The sequence below is a fragment of the Apium graveolens genome, chromosome 7 (genome assembly GCF_009905375.1).
Source record: "Apium graveolens cultivar Ventura chromosome 7, ASM990537v1, whole genome shotgun sequence".
Taxonomy (NCBI): Eukaryota; Viridiplantae; Streptophyta; class Magnoliopsida; order Apiales; family Apiaceae; genus Apium; species Apium graveolens.
The window spans coordinates 211873108-211897265 of record NC_133653.1 but is presented as its reverse complement, the minus strand read 5'-3'; the positions used below and the strand labels follow the sequence as shown (position 1 = coordinate 211897265).

The following is a 24158-nucleotide window of genomic DNA, read 5'->3' as shown; positions in this document are numbered from 1 at the left end:
CACAATTAAAATCCGCATATAATCCGCAAAAAGAAAGAAGAAAATGAGATTTAAAATTTGAGAGAAGAAGAGTAATTAACGTGTATATATCAATTTAATTTAACCGAATTTACAAATCAAGCAAGATATGAATTAGTTATAGTTTCTATAAATAAGTAATTTGAAATTCAAAATTCAAAACTATAACAAATAAAGGAGTATGATAATGAGTGATATGAGAACATCATGGCAATATCTTGAATAATAGATTCAAATTTGAATTTTAAAAAATATCTAGCTTGATTAGTAAATGCATCAAAATTAATTTAATTGGATAATCCATGAATCTAGTAGAATATGTTAATTGATTATATTTGATATATACAATTTGCAAAACATAAACATTAGTACATTAAAATTATTTTTCTAACGAAAAATGTTTATTAAAAAATTCATTTTAATATTACTGATAACCATCTTACAGTGACACCTCGTAATTTAAACATTATAAAATAAATTCTTCAAAAAAAATATTATAAAATTAAAATATTTCTTTTCTTGACACATTTTGCTCTAAAATATTTTAAAATTAATTAAAATATTTGAGTTATGGCGTACTATTGAAAATATCTCTTATTTATCAAGAGGATATAACCTGTCATTGATAATTATCAAAATAAAAAGAAAAAAAAAAGTAATAAAAGTTTCATAATGTAGGATTCATATTAGTGATATCATGTATTTTAAACCTTAAAAACCAAAATATTTAGAAATATAAATATACATTTTTTAACGCAAAAGATTATGAAATTTTTAGAAATTATGAGTGTGCTTTTATAAAATTCAAAACGCATAATTTGATAACAACACATTTTAACCTAATATTTATAATAATATATAATAATTAGGTGTAGTTGATTTAATAATTATTTTTTTAGTTAAAATAAGGTTCGAAGATTCTATCATAGTATAATTTTCATAAATTTGTTATTATACTCTATCCAAATATATAACATATGTTACCCGATATGGCTAACAACGTCTTCTCCAATTTCATTATACAAATATCATCATCGAATTTTTTTTATTGTGACTATAGAAATATAATAATCTTTATTATTTAAATTTATGTGTGGGACTGTCTTTAAAAAATATATAATCTAGTAATAAACGATTTAGTTGGCAGTGACATAAGAGGAAAAATTGTGAAGTAGTAAACTTTTGAATGGGAAATTTACATTATTTATTTAAATAAAATACGGATTTTTTAAAAAAAATATGTAATATGATCATAAGTTTATGATGTATAAATATTGAACTGTGCAATAATTTCACATCATTTTTGGTAAATCTTATAAAATTTATTAAACATTTATATTTATGTTCATTTGATTTAATTAATTACGTTTGGAATGAAATTTGATGTGAAAATTTATTACAAAATCTGAGTTTTACTTAGTATTATTTTATATAATTGTACAATAGAACATTATTCGAAGTCGTCTCACAACGTATCGTTGAATTTTATATTAATATTGACAAAAATGAATTGAAAAGAAATTTAATTAAAAGAAATAAATTTAAGAAAAATATAATTTTATTACAGTATTTATCAAAATCGAACTATGCATTATCTCCGTTTTTGAAATATTGTTAAAAATTCTACTATATATAATAATTGTGTTGCTAGATAAATGATTTAATTTTTAAAATGAAGTTAAGAGCTAAAATTTATCACAAAATATGATTCTCATCATTTTGTAACTTTGCTCTCATTACGATTTTTAATTTTTCTCTCTAAAATATTTATTATGTCCCATCAAAATTTTTATGCATTTTCAATGTTTAATTAAAAATTTAAAAATAAAATTTCAAATTCAGTATAAGATGTTTTTTTTACCTTAATACGACGCCTCAAATTTATATATGATATATTATATTATTTTATAAGAATATTTGTTAATGATGATTGTGATGCGAGTAATTTTATAAAAATACCAAATTACGTTTTTTAAGTAGTTAAAAAATTGTAAATATTTTTCAATTTTTTATTTTTGTTTAAAATAACAGAGGGAGTAATAATTATAAATTAAGTTAGTTAAGTAGTTTTTAAATTTTTAAAAAATTGAATGAGATAAAGTGTTTCTTTTTATTTGTAGTTTGATTTTTTTAATGTGAACTTATAAATTCTTTGATCGGATAATTAAAGTAACTATTTGTAGATGAGAAACCATTTTTATATATGTTTTACATAATAGTATAATATGGATTATGTATAATAGTTACATCATACTATTACTAATGCAACTCTTATACTTTCATAACTAATTTTCATTTCAGATTGCTCCGTAAGCAGGGGTTGATAATAATTAAGATTAAACATTCAAGTAATTTTGCATTCACTCAAATTTCTAAATTCTACCCAATGCTATAGATGTTAAGAGACACTGAGGTTCTCCATTAAAAATCAACTTACTCTTGTTTTCTCTCAGGGTCATAAGCATGAGAAGTTTTATTTTTCAGTTTTCTTCCAGGGTCATAAGCATGAGAAGTTTTGTAAGGCTAGATATAATTACCTTCAATCAGCAAATAAAAATAATGACCTGCTGAGTGAAGCGGACCAAGCCACGTAATAGCCCGACAACTCACTGCAATATCAAAAAAATGCTCCCTAAATTCCAATACATATATTGATGATCTAACAACAATTTCCTTCTATACAAATTCCTTGGCAAAATTCTAAAAAAAATTGTATTCATTTTTTATCTTCGCAGCTGCAGCACCAATCACCGGGCCTTCCCCCTGTTATTTATTCCATAAATATGCAATTCAATTCTTCAAGCATTTGTGCAACTTCAGTTAGCCATAAAATTATTATTCTCTAAATATTAACTAATGCTTTGAAGTGATCTTGTATTTCAAAAAAGAGAAAGACCTGTCAAAGCTGCAGCTTGGAGTAGTTTTATAACAAAAAAGAGATGAGTGTGAAACCTTTTTATACATGGGATGATCTGTTGCCTCTAATTTTCACTGTTCTAAGATTTCATCATCAGACCCTCCTGCAAAGGTTACCTTAAGTTGCTTTTCAAGTGTTCATACCTATAATAAATATTACACAAAAGGCCAAACTAATTATCTAAACATATAAATGATTTGAGGTTCATCATAGGTAACTTTAGTTAAATCCAGTAATATACTCGTAGATTGTCCATTATTTAATTATGATACGTATAAAATGATAAAACAAAATAAGAATTGTGAAGCCAGGCCAAAGCATTATAGTTATTCACGTATCATATTTGTTGTTTATACCTGCTCTTCCTTACCGGTCCATCTTCTTCGACTTGGCTAGAAAGACATGCTTCTGCCATTTCCAAATAGTACTCTTCGGCAAAGGGAAAAGCAGCTCAATTTTCATCCAGCATAGCAGAAGATAACTTTTTATGTATTGATGTGTGTTTTCAAGAAGTTTTTGCGGAAACCTGCTGATAACTTTTATATGAAAGAACATGTTGTATATGTATTAAAACTAATATCCACCAAGATACTATAAGAAGCATCCTGAATCATGTTAAGAAATAAACAGAACTTTGGAGATTGGAGTCGGGCCTTATAGGTAAGTGCCTGCTGAGTATTTAAAAATTATATTTTTGTTTACACCTTTTGCAGTTCCTAATTGATCCAATATTAGTTGACTGTTAGCAGCTAACCTACAACATACATGAAATTTGCATTACATTTAGAGAAGACGCGATTGATGACAGACTTTTTGCACAAAAAATGACAACTACTGAACTACAACTTTCCATCAGGTTCCAGTAAATTTTCTGTTTCAAATCACTAACAGTATTTTGAGTCATGTAACATTTAGAATCAAACAACAGCAAGATAGAAATAGAACTACAAATGAGTAGGTCCAAAAAACTCAAGATATATAATTCAAGAGACATTTTTGTTCATATGAACTTTTCAGTAGCTAAGATGTCATAAGTTATGATAAGTATCAGTAGCCAAAACATGAGATAGTCATAATGTAACACCTTAATATGACTACAATATAGATTATATGTGGAACTATTTACTTTTATTAATGCCATAAATCTCAAGAGTGTTATTCGCAGGTTTATGATGCTCGGAGAAGAGCTTCTGAAAAGGGTGATGAGATCTGTTGAGAGAAAAAGTTATAAATTTTTCTATTGAATGAAGAAGATTGGTACCTTGGACTTCTTGTGAAGCGTAAGAAGTGAAAGGCTGACTATCAGCTTTCTCTATATCTGCAGATGACTTTTTAGACCTTCTCTTCACTATAAAGAATGCAACCACGGCTCCAACAACTAAAATGGATATGAAAATTTCTGCCAAACCACCACCGCCTATACCTGATTTCTTGCTTCCACCATCTGATGAGTTATTATCACTTAGTTTTCTATTTCGGTTTTCACTATTGACTGGAGGAGTTCCAGGTGGAGGAGGTGGTGCAGGACCTGAACTCCAAGAGTTACCCTCTCTCCTGTTACAATATCATGCATATACTCCTTAAATATAAAATTATCTACTTGGCACATAATATAATTGGGAAACTAATGTGACAAATACTTACTGAATAATGCTTTTTAGTGGATCAGGTTTTCAAACGCTAAAACGGTTATTTCCAACATTCCTGAATGTTTATTCATAATGAATTTGGTCAACATAGAGCTCGTAAGCAGATTTTTGGCTCATAAAAGTAACATAACCAGTTGTTTCATTCATACACAGGCGTAGTAACAATAGTAATTATAGAAACTCGCATAATAAGAGTACTAATATCGTAGAACAAAGATAGTTAAAAAAATAAAATTCTTACTCGTCTTAATCAAATTATTCATTCATCATATCTGAAACAGCCAATTACTTGTGTATGTATTATCTGTCTTTCCGTTCAATATTTAAAGTACATAGATGTTCCTACAGTTTAATGTTGTTAAAGAATTGGTGGGTAGAGTGAAAACAATTTTATCCAAAAATGAAAGAAAAAAACTGTTACCAATATTGACGATGCCTTAACATAACACCAGCAATGTCCAACTTGTGCATTCCTTACATGATTGTCAAAGTGCGGAGATGACACTACACTTGATGTCACTAACGATACAGTTCTGCAAATACCTAACAATGATTTTACTTTATTATCAGAAGATATAGAAGATAAAATACATCAGGGTAATAAAATAATTGACAATTGATATTGAAGTGATTTTCAAGAATTTTATTACCTAAGCCAGCCTCCCTTAAAACAACTTTCCAGTCACCGATATATTTGTTCAAATATTACTGCTTGCAATTGCATTTGGTTCAAGACAAACTCTACTGAAATAAAATTACTGGATTTTAAAACTAATTTTATAATGTAATTCCGAGCTTAAAAATCATCTCAAACATGTTATTTTAAATTTTTAACCATAAATGAAGAATATATTGGTGAACAATTATAAAGACAAACACATATGAAACAAACATATAGAAACACACTGCTCATAGAAATACATATTGATTAACAAACCTCTATTGGAATTTTCATCAAACATGTGTACTGCATAATAAAAAAAATAAAAAATAAAACATACCAACAAATAACTACAAATATTGTCAGAGAAATAAATGAGATACAAAAATCAGTCTCATTATTAAGTAATTCGGGAACATATATACCTGATTTCGTAGAACCTGAATCCTAAGAATTTGTTTATCGGAACCAAACGATTCTTCTTCGCCATTATAATACACCATCATCTAAAAAAATATGAAAAGAATGATAAGAGCTTTGGAGATGAAGACATAACAATGTCTTATTAATTAACATAAAAAACAAATGGATAAACATATATAAAACAAACAAATCGTGCATATATGATAATAAAGAGAAAAGAAGATAGAATCCATGGATATAATACAGAACTATAAAGAGAAAAGAAGATAGGAAAATATATTGAACTAATTGTAACGCAGTCGACAGAGCAATGGAACGAAGGCGATGATGATGGAGGCGGCCAGGATTAAGAGATCATGTTTTGAAAGAATAAATTTCAGAAAAGGAAATCAATAAATATCATTAAATTAGTGTTGTAACAGATGTGAGAAAGTCATGCAAATCTTTCCTTAGATAAGATGTTTAAATTTTAAAATTCAAAAAAATTCCATGTTTAGTGTTTTGATGGATAAAAAAAATGGGTAAACTTATATGGATATATCCATGGATATATAAATTTTATACTTAATATGGGTCATGGGTAAATTTATTTACCCATTGGATAAATTTTGTGGATATATCCATGGATCTAGTAATTTTATACTTAATATGGGTTATGGGTACCCATTTAAAAAATGGGTACATTAAGGAGTAGTCATTACGAATATATAGATATAGATATAGAACCATTGAAAAATAATTAAAATAATGTAAAAATGGAACCATTGAAAAATAATTTTTGTAATACTAAAATTACAAAAACAGAAAGAGTAAAAGAGACGACATATCAAATCAATACAAAAAATTATACTAAAATTACAAAAAAATAGTAAAAAGATGAATAAAAAGAAAAAAAATTGAAAATAGAAGAATGAGAGAGATAAATGTCTGATATAATTTGAAATAGTGGTTTTTGAAGGTAGATATATTTGAATAGATAGTTTTATCGTATTCGTGGCTAAAATTGTGGATCTTGAGTAACACATATAATATTAATTGGGTAATTTGATTGGATATGAGATAATTAAGGAAATTTGAATTTCAAAAAAAAAAAAATTGAATGTGTAAATAAAGAATGAGAGAGAATAAGGAAACCAATAATTATCATTGAATTAGTGTTGTAACAGATGTGAGAAAATCATGCAAATCTTTCCTTAGATAAGATGTTTAAATATTAAAATTCAAAAAAAATTGAATGTACTAATCAGTTGCTACAATTAGGGGGTCTAGCTGTGTAATAGGTCAGTTTGTATATGGGTTATAAAATATTTAAATTTTAAAAGATCCATGGATATGTGTATAATATAATTTTTTATGTGTAAAAAAATTAAATGGGTCATGGATAGTGGGTCATGGGTAAATTCATGGGTAAATTTAGTGGGTAAATTTTAAATGGGCATTAGTAGCCTTTAAGATAATATAGATATATTATATTAGATACCCCACTCACAAATGGGTATCTCAGAATAAAAATTTGGGATACCCCATTCACAAATACGTATCTTATATAAAATGAGAAACCCAGTTACTAAATGGGTCGGATGATACTTAAACCGGGTAATGTGCCTATTTATTCTGAAATATTTGAATTATTAATTATTGAAATAATATTTTTTTTTTAAAAAAATAATTCTAATTAAAACACATATGTATTAAATTAGAAATTTAGTTTGAGGCGTATAAGGGGTACATGTTTAAGACCTATTACTTGACCGGTATATGTGTTTATTTATAACTTTAAAGCTAAGTATATTAACGGTAAAAATTTATCATAAGAAAATAACTTAAATAAATAGAAGGTATGTTACAAAACTTCAAAAGCTACTGATTATACATGTATGCTTTATTTCTACTAAAATAGTTTTATAAAAAGTTAAAACCTGTTATTATAATAATATACTACATTAAATATTAAATAATATTAAAAAATAAATTTTAATAATTAAAATATTATGTGCACCGAGAAAAGGACTACATAGCCCATGCATCACATGAACATGAGTTATAGGCTGTTAAGTAACAAAAGTAAAATAAAAAAAATTAGTCTAAGCCGAAATATTAAAAATTTAGTAGTCGTTTAGTCGGTATGGTACTCATATTTTAATGTTCGCACTTTGTTTCTTTTAATTTTTACAAGCGCCTTAAATGTATAAAAATAATAATTTCAATAAAAAATTATCTCTAAAATATTACCGTTTACGGAGGATTTTCATAATCAACGTGATTTTCTGTTGCCCGTTGGAGTTTATGACTATAATTGATGTAAGTAGTTACTTTTTTGGTGATTTGGGAATTATTTTATGGTGGGGCGAGCCGAACTTAGGAGTGTTTAGAATAGTCATCGCATATTCTTTTAGCAATTCCATTCCATCTCATGGTTTCGACGAACCCCTTTATACAGAGATAAAGCTTACATAGTTCTAATTAGAGCCTAAGTCTGCTTGAACTAGGTTACCAGTCTGAGAAGGTCTCATTTCTTTCTTGAGCCATCTCTTAATTTAATACCTAAGTTGATTAGAAGTCGAGTTCATGTTTGAATCGTAATGCTTTACATTATTTGTTGGTCATAGCTCGAGATAAAGAAAATTAATTTTAAACGTAACGCCTCTGTTCCATATCGAGGAGATTTGGGACTTCTATTCAGTTTATAAGGTAAAGTACTATTACTACTACTTTTACCAACAAATCTTGATCTTTTGGGGGCATATGGTGGACTTGTTGTTTATCCCAGTTGGCTGCACTTGGGATAATAGGCTTCGACTTATTTCAGACTCGGAATCGGGACTTGACCCAATTTTTAAAAATTCCCGGAATTTGACCCAGGTTGCCATATATGGTATCAGATCCGACTCTTGAAAGCTTGACTCATCAAGTTGCTGGAGGTGGGGACACAAAGGCTGGTGGTATTATCCTGAAATGGACTGCAAACTAGAGGTGGAAACACGAAGGCAACCAGTATTTTCCCACAATAGCTAGAGAGGTGTGATCTTGGTCCAATGGGATGTCTTGTTCATCGCAAACTGGTAAGAAGTCTATATTTTATTAAGATGGTCATCAAGTGCTCTCTTTCTGTATGTCTGTCTATGTCTGTGTGTTTGTGTGTGTGTGTATCAGAACGTGTAAATTAATCTTAATATGTTATAGCTTAAAATTATGTGATGGACGAATTGCTTTTAATTATTATAGTTTAAATAATAATGTTTTATCAGTAAAATTTGTTAAACACACAAGTACGTTTATAGATACATTTTCACCATAATTGATATTTGTAATCATTTATATTATTTAAGTATATGTTGTAAGTTTTTTTATTTTGCGTTTAATTGACGTAAATTTTTCTATATGAAAGAGATTAAAATTGTATTTTAAAAGTTTTGTGTTTGTTGTACCGAAAATCTCCGCAAGTTGATTTGGGTCCATTGGGCTTAAATATCCAATTCCTAACTGATAAATAGTCTAGGTGATAGGCCCGCCGTGATGAATCAAGATTTTAATGATCAGATTTTGCAAAATAAAGAGGTTCATTTAAAAATTACAAGGATTTAGAAGTTCATCATGTACGTGTAGGTGAACAGGAAACTTAGGGAACATGTTTCTTCCTCCAGCGAAGACTACATCGACTTAGCAGCATGTTAGAAAATATTTAATAAGGTAACCTCTAAGAGTTTCACTAGACTAACATTTTTGTTATTTGTTCACATACGGGTTCCTGAAGAAAGGTTCCGATCGTCAGGATCTTGACGACAAGTTCCCGGGAACATGTTCGTGTGCGTGAACAACATAAAGTAGCAGAATTCTAGAATGTCGAGAGACTTATTCTTGATATAATCGATTAAGAATGACAATTCATTGTTTTAAAGTACTTCCAGCATTGGATCCTAAAATATTTCAGATAGCTTTAATGTGACAACCCGGTTCAAATCTCGACATTTTCAAAAATCGGGTCAGGTCCCGATTCTTAATCTGAAATAAGTCGAACCCTACTGTCCTGATTGTAGCTAATTTGGGTAAACAACAAGCCCACCACATGCCCCAAAAGATTATAATTTATTGGTGCATGTAGTAGTACTATACCTCATAAGTTGAATGAAAATCCCAAATCTCCTTGTGTAGGACTGGGTTGTTACAAACTCCCCCACTAAACTCTTGATGTCCTCATCACGCTGAAGCTGGATTATGAATAAAGAAACTGTTTACCGGGTTAAGGTCATTTTTTTAATCATGTTCGTTCTTAGATTGATAAGGCAGTGTAGAAAGAGTTTGCCACGAAATTGGCAAAATAACAAAGTATACAGAGTCTTCTTATTTAAAAGGCCTAAATAATTATCATCAAAACTCTACTTCAATATTTATATTATGACTGACATGGTTGCGACCTTAACCCAAAACTGACTTCTTTGGACAAACACACACACCTAAAATTTATTTATCAACATCTTGTATTACTAGCTGTCATAGTCAAGTAATTTCATAGAAGTAAATTTGTAATTTCTGCACAAGATCATCAACGAAACAAATTTTTGGAAATTCCTAATAAACAAATTTATTCTATACAAAATTAAGCACAAAAGGCAAACAAATATTATATATTACCAAACAAATTTACTAATAAGGAATACAATCTTGCAAGTTGAAGTCGTGGGTCAATAACACTCATATATAAGACATCACCTAAGGTAGTAGTTTTAAATCATAATTTAATGCAAAAAAAATATTATATTATGCATCTTAAATGCATCTTAAAAGATTAAAAGAGTCAATTCTCACAGGAGGCTCAAATGCATAATATAAAGTAAAAAAATTCTAATAACATGGATGATGAATAAAACAAGATAATTAAAAAAGTGGGGGGAAGGAGTGGAGGAATACACGAGAGAATATTAGTTTTTCGTTTTATCATTTTCCTCTTAATCTTTTCAGATTTGAGAATAAAGTATTTGATAAAATAAGGATCTTTATCCTCAAGAAATAATTGCAAATTTCGGTAAAATATTCTCTAAACTTTATTATATTTAATGTTTATAGGCTAAAAATAGGCAATGATTTTATAGTTTCTTGCATAGTTGTACTAATATTTATAAGCTAAAAACAGAAAATGATTTGATACAAATATTTTTTTTACTTAAACGAGAACTAAATATACACTTTCATGTCCCAATTATTTATAATTGCGAATTATAGATAAATGGGGAGTTTAAACGATTAGGAATAATGAAGAACACCTGGATATGAATTATTCATGAGAAATTACGTATTTGTATGCAATATTATTTTAGACTATGAAAAGAAAAATAAATTTAAAAAAATGTAACATTTTTTTTATTTTGAGCTTGAGAGTTACTAGCAACATAGGCATGATTTAGAGAGATATCTCATAATTCTTTTGTAGCTCCCTGGTTGAAATACATTAGATTGATAAATAAACTTGAGTTTTATCGAGGTCTCCTCTTATTATCCACAAATGCAGCGACCATTGACACAGTGATATATTGGAGTCGAGCAAGGGCCTTGGCAATCATTATCTGAACTACACGACCATATAACAACATGCCTCGCTTCACCTCCCATGATCATTATTCCTATCAAAGTATAAATACAATCCATCAATGTCAAAGAAGATGTTATTTGTATACATTACATACATAACAACCAAAATACGTGTATAGGTATAATATTTAATGGATGTGTGTTATGTGTATAAGCATATATATGTAATATAAAAAAGACATGAAATTTTTTACCAAATGCAAATATGAGGAGGATAAGGAAAAATGTGACTTGAGCTGATGGTGTCTTCATGTTTATAATTGTATATAGCTTTGTTTATGAATTCACATATGAGTTGATAACATAGCTTTCCTTGATACCTTATTTATAAGTGAACAAGACTTACAATCTTCGTAATTATCTATAAGGATATATTTTGATACAAATATGGAAATATGACATTATGATGTAGATATTATTAACAATATCTTCTGATATTGACATCGAAAACACATGTAGATGAAATGTAGAATAATGGATGCAAACAATATTTGTTTACTATATCTTGTATGATCAATATCCAAACTAAATCTTTTTTAAACATTTGAAAAGAAATAAAATCTCATATTTGGAATCAAATAAAAAAATAAAATGAAATGTGCTACCATAATTAATAGCTTATATTACTAGCTACAATAATCAAACCTAAAACTATATTTGTCAATAATTTGTATTAATAACTACCATTATCAAAGTAATTTCATAATAGTAAAAGTAGAGTTTGAACACAAGATAATCAACAAAACAAATTTTGTCAAATTTCCTAACAAACAAATTTGTTCTTCATAAAATTAAGCACAAAAGGCAAAAATAAATACTCCATATTTTTAAATACATTTAATGGTAAATTCTATAAGGAAAATAATCGTACAAGTTGAAGACACGGGTCAATAACACTCATAAATAACAAATCGCATAAGGTAGGATTTTAAATCATAATTTAATTCAAAAAAAATATATTACATTATGCATCTTAAAGAGATATAAAGAGTGGGTTCTCGGAGGAGGCTCTAATGCACAACATAAAATTAAAGATACTAATAACATAAATGCTAAATGGAATAATATAATGAAAAACGTAAGGGATAAGGGGAGGAATACACGAGAGAAGATGAGTTTTTCTCTAATAATCTTTCCCGATTTGAGAATAAAATATTGGATAAAATTTAGGAACTTTACCCTCAAGAATTTATTACAAATTTTGATAAATCTCAAATAGATGAGCATTTAAAATACTATAATTGAGTGACATGTCACATGTATGTGGCTCTCCATTAAGGGGATTCTTTTCCAAGGAAATTTAGAATAATTATTCATTCTTTGATGTCATGACAAATGTAATCAAATTATGATGTTTTACACTCATCTTGATGTTAACAACAAAATGTTTATCCATTTTACAAAGATTTACAATTTCATTGGTTATGCAGTGAGTGCAATTTTACCACCTCTTTATATTATGGTTAAATTTATACACTAATGAATTTCTATGTTGACATCCTATGAAGAATTTATATTTCAAGCTATGAACTTTTGTGTCTTACAAAAATATATAACAATAAATTTGAGAGATTAGTGAATGTTTTTTTGGAAAGAAGAGATGAAACTTGTATATTCTATTTTTTCGTACTTTTCTTTGTATCGAGTGTGGTGCTTACAAAGAAAATTTCAAGAGAATATATGAATGAATTTACATATGGCTAGTTGAAGAGTGGTTGTAACAAAAAGATATGACTGCTTCAATGACTCTCTAACAACAAGGTTGGTTAGAATTTCTAAATTTGAACGTTTAGAATTTATCTCATATAAGATTTGATACATATTGAAATGTATTTCAAAATATTTCTAATGGAGCTTAAAAGTTCAAATCCACTCACTTGGAAGGTTTTCTAAGTAAAATTTCAAAACCAGATTTAGCAGACTATCACGAAATCATGACATTATGTAATGATATATCTCTTGAACCCGGGTTTTTCATATCAGCAACCAAGTACAAGCTAACAAAAAGTATACTTATAGAAAAGACGCAAAAATATGTGTATATATATATAAAGTTTTACGGAGTCCTTGGTTTTTGTGGAGTGCTAGATTCCACATACGTTCCGCAACTAAAAAATTACGAAAAATATTGCAGAGTATATTATATTTCTAATCATGTTATATTAATATTACTATTTTAATAAAAAATTTCAAATCTAATTTATTTTACAAGTAAAACATGTATATTCTACATTGTGAACATTATTGTTCTACAAACTAAGAATATTATGTAGAACAATATATTTTGTCATATTTTACTTTTAAAATGTATGAGATTTGTAAGATTTTTATTAAAATAGTGATGTTTGTAAAACAACATTAAAAAGTAGTATGTACTGTAATATTTTAAGCAATATTTTAATTGCAGGACATATAGGGACTCTAGGATTCCAACGAAATATGGGACTGCATAGGACTTATATAATAACCCCAAGAATTCTTGTTCTTTGAATCTGTATATGCTTGAGGACAAGCATCGATTCAAGTTTGGGGGTATGTTGAGTGGCATTTATGACACTTTATAACGCTCCACAAAGCTCTGAATTGATGTATTTGTACTCAAGTTGTTGGTTTTTAATGTGTTTTCTAGTGTTTTTGCATTTCAGGCATTAATCCAGAATTTAGGTGAATTAGAATTGATTTGATGCTAATATGGTCTTAGGATGGTGTCTAAGGAATAAAGTCTCGTGAAGACCAACTCATTACAGCAAGAAAAGAAGGCAATTTCAGTTTTTCCAGAAGATCGGCACGCCCGCGCTGTGCTAGCGCGCGGCCGCGCCAGAGAAGCAGAATGTCGGCGCGCCCGCGCTGGTGAAGCGCACGGTCGCGCCAGGTCGGGATTCCAAATTCCTGTTTCAATTAGAAGACTGATTTTCTGGGCTTTTGGATTAATTGGGTTGCTATTTAAAGACAACAAAAAGACGTTTTTCATAACGGAGCTTAAGGAGAAGACGACAAGAAGACATATAGCACAATTCAACGAAGGCGAAGACGATCTAGTTTATTCTTATGAATCTTTATTCTGAGTTGTAATCTTGGATGCTCGTTTCTTATTTTGTTGAACCTAATACTCTGGATTATGTACTTTGTTTATTATTTGTTTTATAAGACTACGTTTATTATACCATACTTTCATCGGACCCACGTTGATGATGAGTCCGATTATGGGCTAATCGTTATCATGAGATTCTAGCAGGTTTATTTATAGATTTCTTTAGTTAATTTGTTTCGCTGCCTTGGTGTGTGGTGATTGTATGATAACCTAGTATTAGTTATGCTTATTCGTCTTATGAGTGTCGCGAACTTATAAGATAGCATGTTAATCTTTAATGAAGCTAAAGTGAATTTAATGGTTTAGAACTTTCCATGATAGCATAGGTTCATATGTTATTGTTATGCATGATACATAGGTAATTTTAACCATCTTACGTGCTCTATGTAATCATGATAGATAAATTGTGCATTAAACTGTTATGTTGTCAAATTCTATAGACATATAGGGTCTCAATATAATAGGTGTCTATTCAGCTTCTATCTCTTTTGTGGATGTCTGGTAGTATGGTATTCGTACAACGAAAGTTGGCGTTTATCAATTTCGTGTTATCTGATTAGTATCATCACCATTACATGCTAAGGTTAAGAACGAAAAGGCTATTGAATGAAGTATTTAATGAAGTTAAAATCCCATTTTTGTGTCATATATTATTCAATTCTCTTTAATCTTTTAGTTAATATTCTCTAGCATATTTCTCAATAGTTAATCGTAGTATAATCAAAACCCAAATTGTTATTCGTTTTAGCATTGAATAATAGCCATATCATTGTTGCATAAGTCCATAAATCATAAAGTTAACCTAAGCTACTCTCCATGGAAATGAACTAGAAATAATTCTATATTACTTGCGAACGCGTATACTTGCGTGAAATATTAGCGCGTGTTTAGCGACTAACAAGTTTTTGGCGCCGTTGCCGGAACCTCGGTCTTAACTTTTAGTTTATGTGTTTTTCATCAGTGATCATTAAAGTTCATTAACTCGGACATTGTTACTTACCTACTTTTTTCCTTGTCATATTTCAGGTACTCTCGCGAGCGTGTATGAATACGCGTTCGCGAGCTCGTAGGAGAACTCTGGATCAAGCCGACGAGGAAGCTGTAGTGATTCGAAGGGAAGTTTTTTAGGATGAAGAGAAAGTAAAAGAAGAAGAGAAAATTGAGGAACCAGTTGTAGTAGTGATGGGAGATCAAGCAGAAATTCCTAAGGCTTTGATGGACTATTCTCAGCCTAAGATCAATGATATTCAGTCAAGCATCATCAGACCATCCATCTCGGCTAACACTTTTGAGATCAAGTCGAGCATGATTAAGATGATACAGAGCTCAGTTCAGTTTGGGGGTTCTCCTACAGAAGATCCCAACATGCACATCAGGGATTTCATAGAGATCTACGACACTTTCAAGTTCAATGGGGTAACTGAAGATGCTATCAAGGTGCGACTCTTCCCATTCTCTCTGCAGGATAAAGTAAAGTACTAGTTACATTCTCTACCACCAGGGTCTATCACCAAATGGGAGGATCTTGCTCAAAAGTACTAAATTATTTCCTATGGTGAAGAATTCTGCAATCAGGAATGCTCTTACTCAGTTTGTATAGTAAAATGGAGAAACTCCGTGTGAGGCTTGGGATCGATATAAGGAGATGCTAAAGAAGTGCCCACACCATGGCATGCCTGATTGGATGATTATAAACTATTTCTACAATGGTTTGGGTGCACATTCTAGACCTATTCTCAATGCAGCGTGTGGTGGAGCCTTATGGGCCAAAAGCTATAATGAAGCTTATTAGTTGATTGAGCTCATGGCAGCTAATGAATACCATAATCCTACGCAAAGAATGTTGCAAGGCAAGGTAACAGGAATTATGGAAGTAGATACAGCTACTGCTATAGCTGCTCAACTTCAAGATTTGACGATGAAAGTGGACTCTTTGGCTAATTATGGAGTTAATCAAATCACTAGTGTTTGTGAACTTTGTGCGGGGGCACATGAAACTGAGCAGTGTGCTATTTCTAGCGAATCAGCTCAATTTGTGAGCAACTTTCAGAGATCACAACAACAAGCTCCAGCCACTTATCATTCCAATAACCTCAATCATCCTAACTTCAGCTGGAGCAACAATCAGAATACGGTGCAACAACCTTATCAGCCATACACAGCAAAGCAGTATAACCCTCCTGGTTCTCAACAACCGCAATATTCCCTAGGCAATAACTTCAAATTTAGCAGCTAACGCAAGCTAATGAAAAATCTAAATTAGAGGAGTTGAGGCTCATGTGCAAGATCCAAGCTGTTTCTAGCAAGACCTTGGAGAATCAGATTGGGCAGATTGCGAATGCATTACTGAATCATCAACCTGGTACGCTTCCAAGTGATACTGAAGTGCCAGGCAAGAAGGAAGCTAAGGAGCATGTTAAGGCAATTACATTGAGGTTTGGTAAGGTTGCAAATCCTTAAAAAGCTAATACTCCAGAATCTGAGGTTGAGGCTGAAGAAGAAGAAGTGTAGAAGGAAGCAGAAATGGAACAAAGGAAGACTACTGTTGAGCACACTCCTCATGAGGGTAATATAGGGGAGAAACAGATATATCCTCCACCTCCTTTTCCCAAGAGGCTGCAGAAGAAAAAGCTGGATAAGCAGTTTGAGAAGTTTATGGTGGTGTTCAAGAAACTTCACATCAACATACCTTTCGCTGAAGCTCTTGAACAAATGCCTAGTTATGCGAAGTTTATGAAATGTATTCTCTCTCGAAAAGTGAAGCTTGATGACTTAGAGACCGTTGCTCTCACGGAGGAATGCAGTGTTGTGCTGCGATAGAAGTTGCCTCCAAAGCTTAAAGATCCTAGAATCTTCACTATTCCATGCACCATTGGAAATGTGTCATTTGAAAAATGCTTATATGACTTGGGAGCTAGCATCAATCTGATGCCTTTGTCAATCTTCAAGAAGTTGGACTTACCGGATCCAAAGCCTACTTATATGACTTTGCAGTTGGCCGATCGTTTTATTACTTATCCACGGGGCATTGTTGAGGATGTTTTGGTTAAGGTGGATAAACTCATCTTTCCTGCTGATTTTGTAATTCTTGATTTCGAGGAGGATAAGAAGATTCCCATAATCTTGGGAAGATCTTTCTTGGCGATTGGCTGAACCTTGATTGATGTGCAGAAAGGTGAGCTCACTATGCGACTGTTGGATCAGGATGTAACTTTTAATGTGTTCAATGCCATGAAGTCCTCTACGGAAAATGAGGAGTGCTTAAATGTGAAATTGATTGATTCTATGATTACTTCAGAACTTGATCAATTGCTAAGGTCTGATACCTTAGAAAATGCCTTGTTGGGGAATTCCGATAGTGAAGATGATGAAGGGGATGAACAATTACAATTTCTGAATGCTTCTCCCTGGAAAAAGAAGATAAATATGCCTTTTGAATCTCTTGGAATGGAGGAGCTGAACAAATCTCCTAAATGCCTCAAGCCATCTATTGAGGAAGCTCCTACACTTGAGCTTAAACCTTTACCTGAACACTTAAGGTATGCTTTTTTAGGTGATTCATCTACTTTACCTGTTATTATTATATCTGACCTTTCAGGTAGTGATGAGGAAAAACTCTTGAGAATTCTGAGAGAATTCAAATCGGCAATTGGATGGACGATAGCAGATATCAAGAGAATTAGCCCTTCTTATTGTATGCATAAAATTATGCTAGATGAAGGTAGGAAGCCTACTGTTGAACAACAAAGAAGGCTAAATCCTATCATGAAGGAAGTCGTAAAGAAGGAAATTCTTAAGTGGCTGGATGCAGGGATCATCTATCCCATTTTTAACAGTTCGTGGGTGAGTCCAGTTCAGTGTGTACTACAGAAAGGAGGTATTAAAGTCATTTCTAATGTGAAGAATGAGCTCATTCCTACTCGAACAGTCACCGGGTGGAGAGTTTTCATGGATTACATGAAGTTGAACAAGGCCATGAGAAAATATCACTTCCCTTTGTCATTTATTGATCAGATGCTTGATAGATTAGCTGGGCATGAGTACTAATGTCTTCTGGATGGCTATTCGGGCTATAATCAAATTTGCATTGCTCTAGAAGATCAGGAGAAGATTACTTTCACTTGCCCATTTGGTACTTTCTCCATTAGAAGGGTTTCTTTTGGTTTATGTGGAGCACCGACCACATTTCAGAGATGCATGATGGCTATCTTCTCTGATATGATTGGTCAGAATGTGGACGTGTTCATGGACGATTTCTCTATGTTTCGCGATTCATTTAATGAGTGCTTGCAGAATCTAGGCGATGTTCTCAAGAGGTGTGTTGAGACCAATCTGGTTCTCAATTGGGAGAAATGTCACTTTATAGTGTGACAGGGTATTATTCCTGGGCACAAGGTCGCTAGTAAGGGTCTTGAGGTGGATAAAGCCAAAGTGGGGGTCATCGAAAATCTTCCCCCACCAATTTCTGTTAAGGGAGTTTGTAGTTTTCTTGGTCATGCGGGCTTCTACAGGCGGTTCATAAAGGACTTCTCAAAAATTTCTAAACCTTTGTGCAATCTTCTGGAGAAAGATGTTTTGTTCAAGTTTTATGACGAGTGCCTAGCTATTTTTGAGTTCTTGAAAAATAGTTTAATCACGACACCTGTCATAACTGCACCTGATTGGTCTAAACCGTTTGAAATGATGTGCGATGCAAGTGACTATGCAGTTGGAGCAGTTCTTGGGTAGAGAAAGAACAACATATTTCATGTGGTCTACTATGCTAGTAAGACCCTAAATGGTGCTCAACTGAATTATACTACTACGAAGAAAGAAATTTTGGCTATTGTCTACGGTTTTGAGAAGTTTCGATCTTATCTGCTTAGGATGAAGGTGACAGTTTTCACTGATCACGCTACAATTTGATGAAGGACTCGAAGCCTAGATTGATTAGATGGGTTCTTTTGCTTCAGGAATTTGAGTTGGAGATCAAGGACATAAAAGGTACTAAAAATCAAGTCGTTGATCATCTCTCTCGTTTAGAGGATCCAAGTGCAACTTCACTGGATAAGATATTAATAAATGAGTCTTTGCCTGATGAGCAGCTGTTTGGAGTGCAAGAGGAAGAACCGTGGTTTGCAGACATCGTGAACTACCTTGTGAGTAATATCATGCCTCCCGACTTGTCGTACGCTCAAAGGAAGAAGTTTCTGTATGAAGTGAAGTGGTATATGTGGGATGAGTCGTTTCTTTTTCGACAAGGAGCTGACCAAATCATCAGAAAATGTATTCCTTACAGAAAAATGGGGGGGGGGATCTTGTGAGATTTCCACTCAACGGCTTATGGAGGACATTATGGTGGAGAAAATACAGCAGCTCGTATTCTTCAAGTAGGTTTCTTTTGGCCGATTTTGTTTAAAGATGCTCATCAGTTCATTTTGAAATATGATCGATGTCAACGTGTGGGTAATATTTCCAAGAGGGATGAGATGCCTCTTAATGTGCTTCTCGAGGTTGAAGTCTTCGATGTGTGGGGAATAGACTTCATGGGGCCATTTGTCTCATCTTATAACCATCAGTACATCATGTTGGCGGTCGATTATGTCTCAAAATGGGCTGAAGTTAAGGCGTTGCCAACAAATGATAGGAAGGTGGTGCTTAATTTTCTTCACAAGCAGATATTCACAAGATTTGGAACTCCAAGAGTAATAATCAGTGATGAGGGGTCGCATTTTTGCAATCAAAAGTTCACTGCTATGATGCAAAGGTATAATGTGAATCATCGCATCGCTAGGGCTTATCATCCTCAGACGAATGGTCAAGCTGATGTATCTAATAGAGAGATCAAGCACATTTTTGAGAAAGTTGTATGTCCATCAAGGAAAGATTGGTCTTTGAAACTTGATGAAGCTTTTTGGGCATATAGAACAGCATACAAGACTCCATTGGGAATGTCGCCGTTTCAGTTGGTTAATGGTAAGGGGTGTCATATGCCGGTGGAGCTCGAACATAAAGCGTATTGGGCTTTGAAGAAGTTGAATCTTGATTTGGATGCACCTGGAAAGAAGAGGATGCTTTAATTGAATGAACCCAATGAGTTTTGACTTCAAACATATGAAAACAACAAAATGTATAAGGAGAAAGTCAAGAGGTAGCACGATAGAAGTCTAGTGCTCAAATCATTTGTGCCGGGACAACAAGTTCTATTGTTTAACTCTCGTGTCCGTCTTTTTCTTGGAAAATTTAAGTTAAGATGGTCAGGGCCTTTCATAATCAAAACTATGTTTCCGCATGGAGCGGTGGAGATTTTTGAGAATGATCTGGGCCAAGCATTCAAGGTAAATGGTCAGATGTTGAAGCATTACTATGATGACACGGCAAACCGTGAGGTGGTTAGTGCCGTTTTATTCTCCGTTTGATCACGTATTTCTACGTCAAGCTAATGACGTAAAGCAAGCGCTTCTTGGGAGGCAACCCAAGTTTGTTGTACATTAGTAGTTAGAGGAAGAAGAAAGAAAGGAGAAAGGCACAAAAAAAATAAAAAAAAACAATTGGGGCCAACTACAGTAGCACGACACGCCCGTGCTGAGGAAGCGGGGCGGCCGCGCCACTTTTCCAGAAACAGAGGGCGGCCGCGCTGCCCCCTGAATCCGAAAAAAATAATAACAGTTGGGAAAAGAGAAAATCGGGGACTTGTTCCAAAAATCAATTTCTACCCGAATTTTACTCTTTCACATCCCAAATTTCCCTCTCCAAATCAAACCCATTATTCCCACTATTCCCATAATCAATTCTTACTTCTATTCCATATTTAATTCTCTTCCAACCTCCTATATATACACACACTTATACACAAACTTCTCCATCACTTCTCAAATTCTCAAACACAATTCACTCTCAAACACTTATCTTTTATTCTCTCTTATTTAATCCCAATGGCACCCAAAAGACAGCGAACTCAAGTAAGTAGCAGCACCACTGATTCTTCGAGTGCAGGTGGTGTGAGGCCAAGGTTTTCAACTCATGAGGCTGAAGCGGAACGAGGCTTCTCTCAAAGCCTACAGCCAAAGAGCGGGGTTTTCTGCCATCGAGGAAAGATGGTAAGTTGTTGGAGATGATCTTGGAGATGGGCTGGGTTGCTTTTTATGAGGCACCCGTTGTTGTGCCCATGAGTGTGGTTAGTGAGTTTTATGCTAATGCAAAGGTGGAGAAGAATGGTTTCACTGTGGTTTGGGGGATGACGATGGAGTACAGTGCTGAGGCGATAAGGAAGGTGATTGAGCAGCCCGCGAGGGAGCCCAGTCAGGATATTTGGAACGAGAAGGCTCCAGAGGAGTTTGATTTAGATTTGATAGTTACTACTCTGTGTGTGCCTAAGACTCATTGAAAGTTCAAGAGGGGAACAACTGATTATTCCACGTTCCCTGCTTCGTGCATGAACAGGTTTACACGTGCATGGAATTCGTTTATTTGTACTAACATCATGCCATCTTCTCGCGTGCATGATGTTACTCTGGAGCGTGCACGTTTGTTATAGGGTATTCTGCAGGGTGACTATGTGGACCTTGGTATGGTTATCCATCAAGGTATTCTGAGATTTTCGTGAGGGAGTACTATGGGATCTATACCCTATGCGTCCATTATGACGAAGCTGTATATGGCAGTTGATGTTCATTGGTCAGCACACGAGCAGCTCCAGATTCCTAGTGCTTCGATTGATAGTTCGACGCTGTTGAACATGACAGAGTGGTATGGTGGGAAGCCCGATCATAAGGGGCTTGGATATTCTTATGACCATCTGCTAGGTGGAAGGCCAGCTCCTCAGGCATATGCCGGTGGCACGGCGCAAGTGAGCAAGGCAGCTTGGAGAGCTGAGTTGGGAGAGACCGGTCCTTCGGCATCGCAGCAGCAGGAGCAGATGTTGGAGTTGGTTTGAGTTTGACGCAATATAGGCGTTTAGCGAGGAGGATGGATTCTATGCATGACATCCATAGTTGGTTTGCACGTGATCTCACCCAGGCACTAGGAACTGCATTCAGAGCCACAGGTGTTGACATCCAGTGGCCAGTATTTGGTGAGGACTCCGTGTATCCACCTCTAGACATGTTTGACACTCCACCCGTTGGGGGTGAGGATCCTGATTCCGAGTAGGTATGCCTGATTCCTTACTATTACCTTCATTGAGGATAGTGAAAATTTTAAGTTTGGGGGTAGTAGTTGAAGGAATATGTTTTGTGTGAGTCGCATATAGTTTGCATATTCATGATAGTTTAGCGCATATATTTGCATATTTTCCATGAAGTAGTTTTTTTTTATTTTTGTAGTTTTTTATGATAGCTTGTTCATATAGTTTCATGCATTTGCATAATAACATGATCCCGTAGATAATTTTTCCGATTGATTTGTGATATTGATGCTAGCGTAGTGATGCCGTATTTAGTGATGTTAAGTCTTGTCGAATTGATTTGCATGCTACAGACAATTATATTTCACTAAGTCTTATAGGTTGCTTGAGGGCTAGATCATGGTCACGGTTTATTTATTTGTCAAGGTTTAATCGCTTGTTTATATTTAGAATTTAGGATATTCTCTTAATAATAGATTAACATGGAAATTTAAAAATTGGAGGGAATTGGATTTTATTGCTAGTTGTTATGGCTAGATGTCAGAACTTCATCTGGGTTCGAATCCTACTTGTAGGAGTACATCTTGGCTCTGTCAATTATGTTATGGCCGGAGTCCCACTCACTAGTAGCCAACTCATTTTATATGAGTAGTCTAGGGTTGAGCGAGATAAAGCGAAACACACTCGTTCAGAAATGTTGAAAAAAAGAAAAAAAACAAGAAAAGGAAAAAAATATATAGGTGTTATGTATAATTGATCACGAGTGGGCTCTTTAGTACTCGAGTTATTAAGTTCTTAGGGGACTTTGTGCCTAGTGACCTAAGGCTTTTATAGTCCGGGATCCGCTAACCTAACGCTCGCTACATGGGTACTATTGTATAAGTCTTTTATGGACCTCACTCATTGCACGGTCAAATAAGTATATTTGTGTTCTTTATGTGTTATGAAGAAAAGCATAAATCCATATGAATTTCCAATATAAGAATTGAAGTGTTATAAGTTATTTTGAGTCTAGCTTTGATTTTATTTATAACCTTACGATTGCTTTGACGAAGTAATGCATCATGATTATTGATCTAGTTGCGATGGTATATCTGTAAGCATTTGCACACACGCACATCTCTGGTTTATAAGTTGATTTGTGGGGTTGATTGATCTTTATGCGAATAATTGCATTTATTGAGATGTTGCTTGTTGATTGGTTTAGTTATTCTATGGGGATCGTTGCATTTATATAGTTTGCATTCATGCATTTTTTGTTTTTTATTCTTTGAGTCTGTTTATGCTTGAGGACAAGCATCGATTCAAGTTTGGGGGTATGTTGAGTGGCATTTATGACACTTTATAACGCTCCATAAAGCTCTGAATTGATGTATTTGTACTCAAATTGTTGGTATTTTAATGTGTTTTCTAGTGTTTTTGCATTTCAGGCATTAATCTGGAATTCAGGTGAATTAACATTGATTTGATGCTAATATGGTGTTAGGATGGTGTCCAAGGAATAAAGGCTCATGAAGACCAACTCATTGTAGCAAGAAAAGAAAGCAATTTCAGTTTTTCCAGAAGACCGGCGCGCCCGCGCTATGCTAGCGCGTGCCCGCGCCAGAGAAGCCAAATGTCAGCGCGCCCGTGCTGGTGAAGCGCGCGCCCGCGCCAGGTCGAGATTCCAGATTCCTGTTTCAATTAGAAGACTGATTTTATGGGCTTTT

The 24158-nt window shown here is 33.2% G+C and overlaps 1 long non-coding RNA gene and 1 other non-coding gene across 4 annotated transcripts; both read right to left on the bottom strand.

Moving 5' to 3' along the window:
* Positions 1-2590: 2590 nt before the first annotated feature.
* LOC141675260 (uncharacterized) lies at positions 2591-5906 on the bottom strand. Of its 3 annotated transcripts, none has more exons than XR_012555962.1 (8): positions 5671-5906; positions 5235-5328; positions 5006-5127; positions 4580-4639; positions 4197-4489; positions 3292-3464; positions 2971-3078; positions 2591-2781 (listed from the first exon to the last, which is right to left on the bottom strand). It is a non-coding gene; the product is annotated as an uncharacterized LOC141675260 (long non-coding RNA). The 3 variants fall into 3 exon arrangements; XR_012555961.1 differs by having other exon boundaries at positions 3292-3461; XR_012555960.1 differs by lacking the exons at positions 2591-2781; positions 2971-3078; positions 3292-3464 and having other exon boundaries at positions 4194-4489.
* A 10006-nt stretch (positions 5907-15912) lies between these two features.
* LOC141676233 (small nucleolar RNA R71) lies at positions 15913-16019 on the bottom strand. The gene has a single exon (XR_012556833.1). It is a non-coding gene; the product is annotated as a small nucleolar RNA R71 (small nucleolar RNA).
* Positions 16020-24158: the final 8139 nt, after the last annotated feature.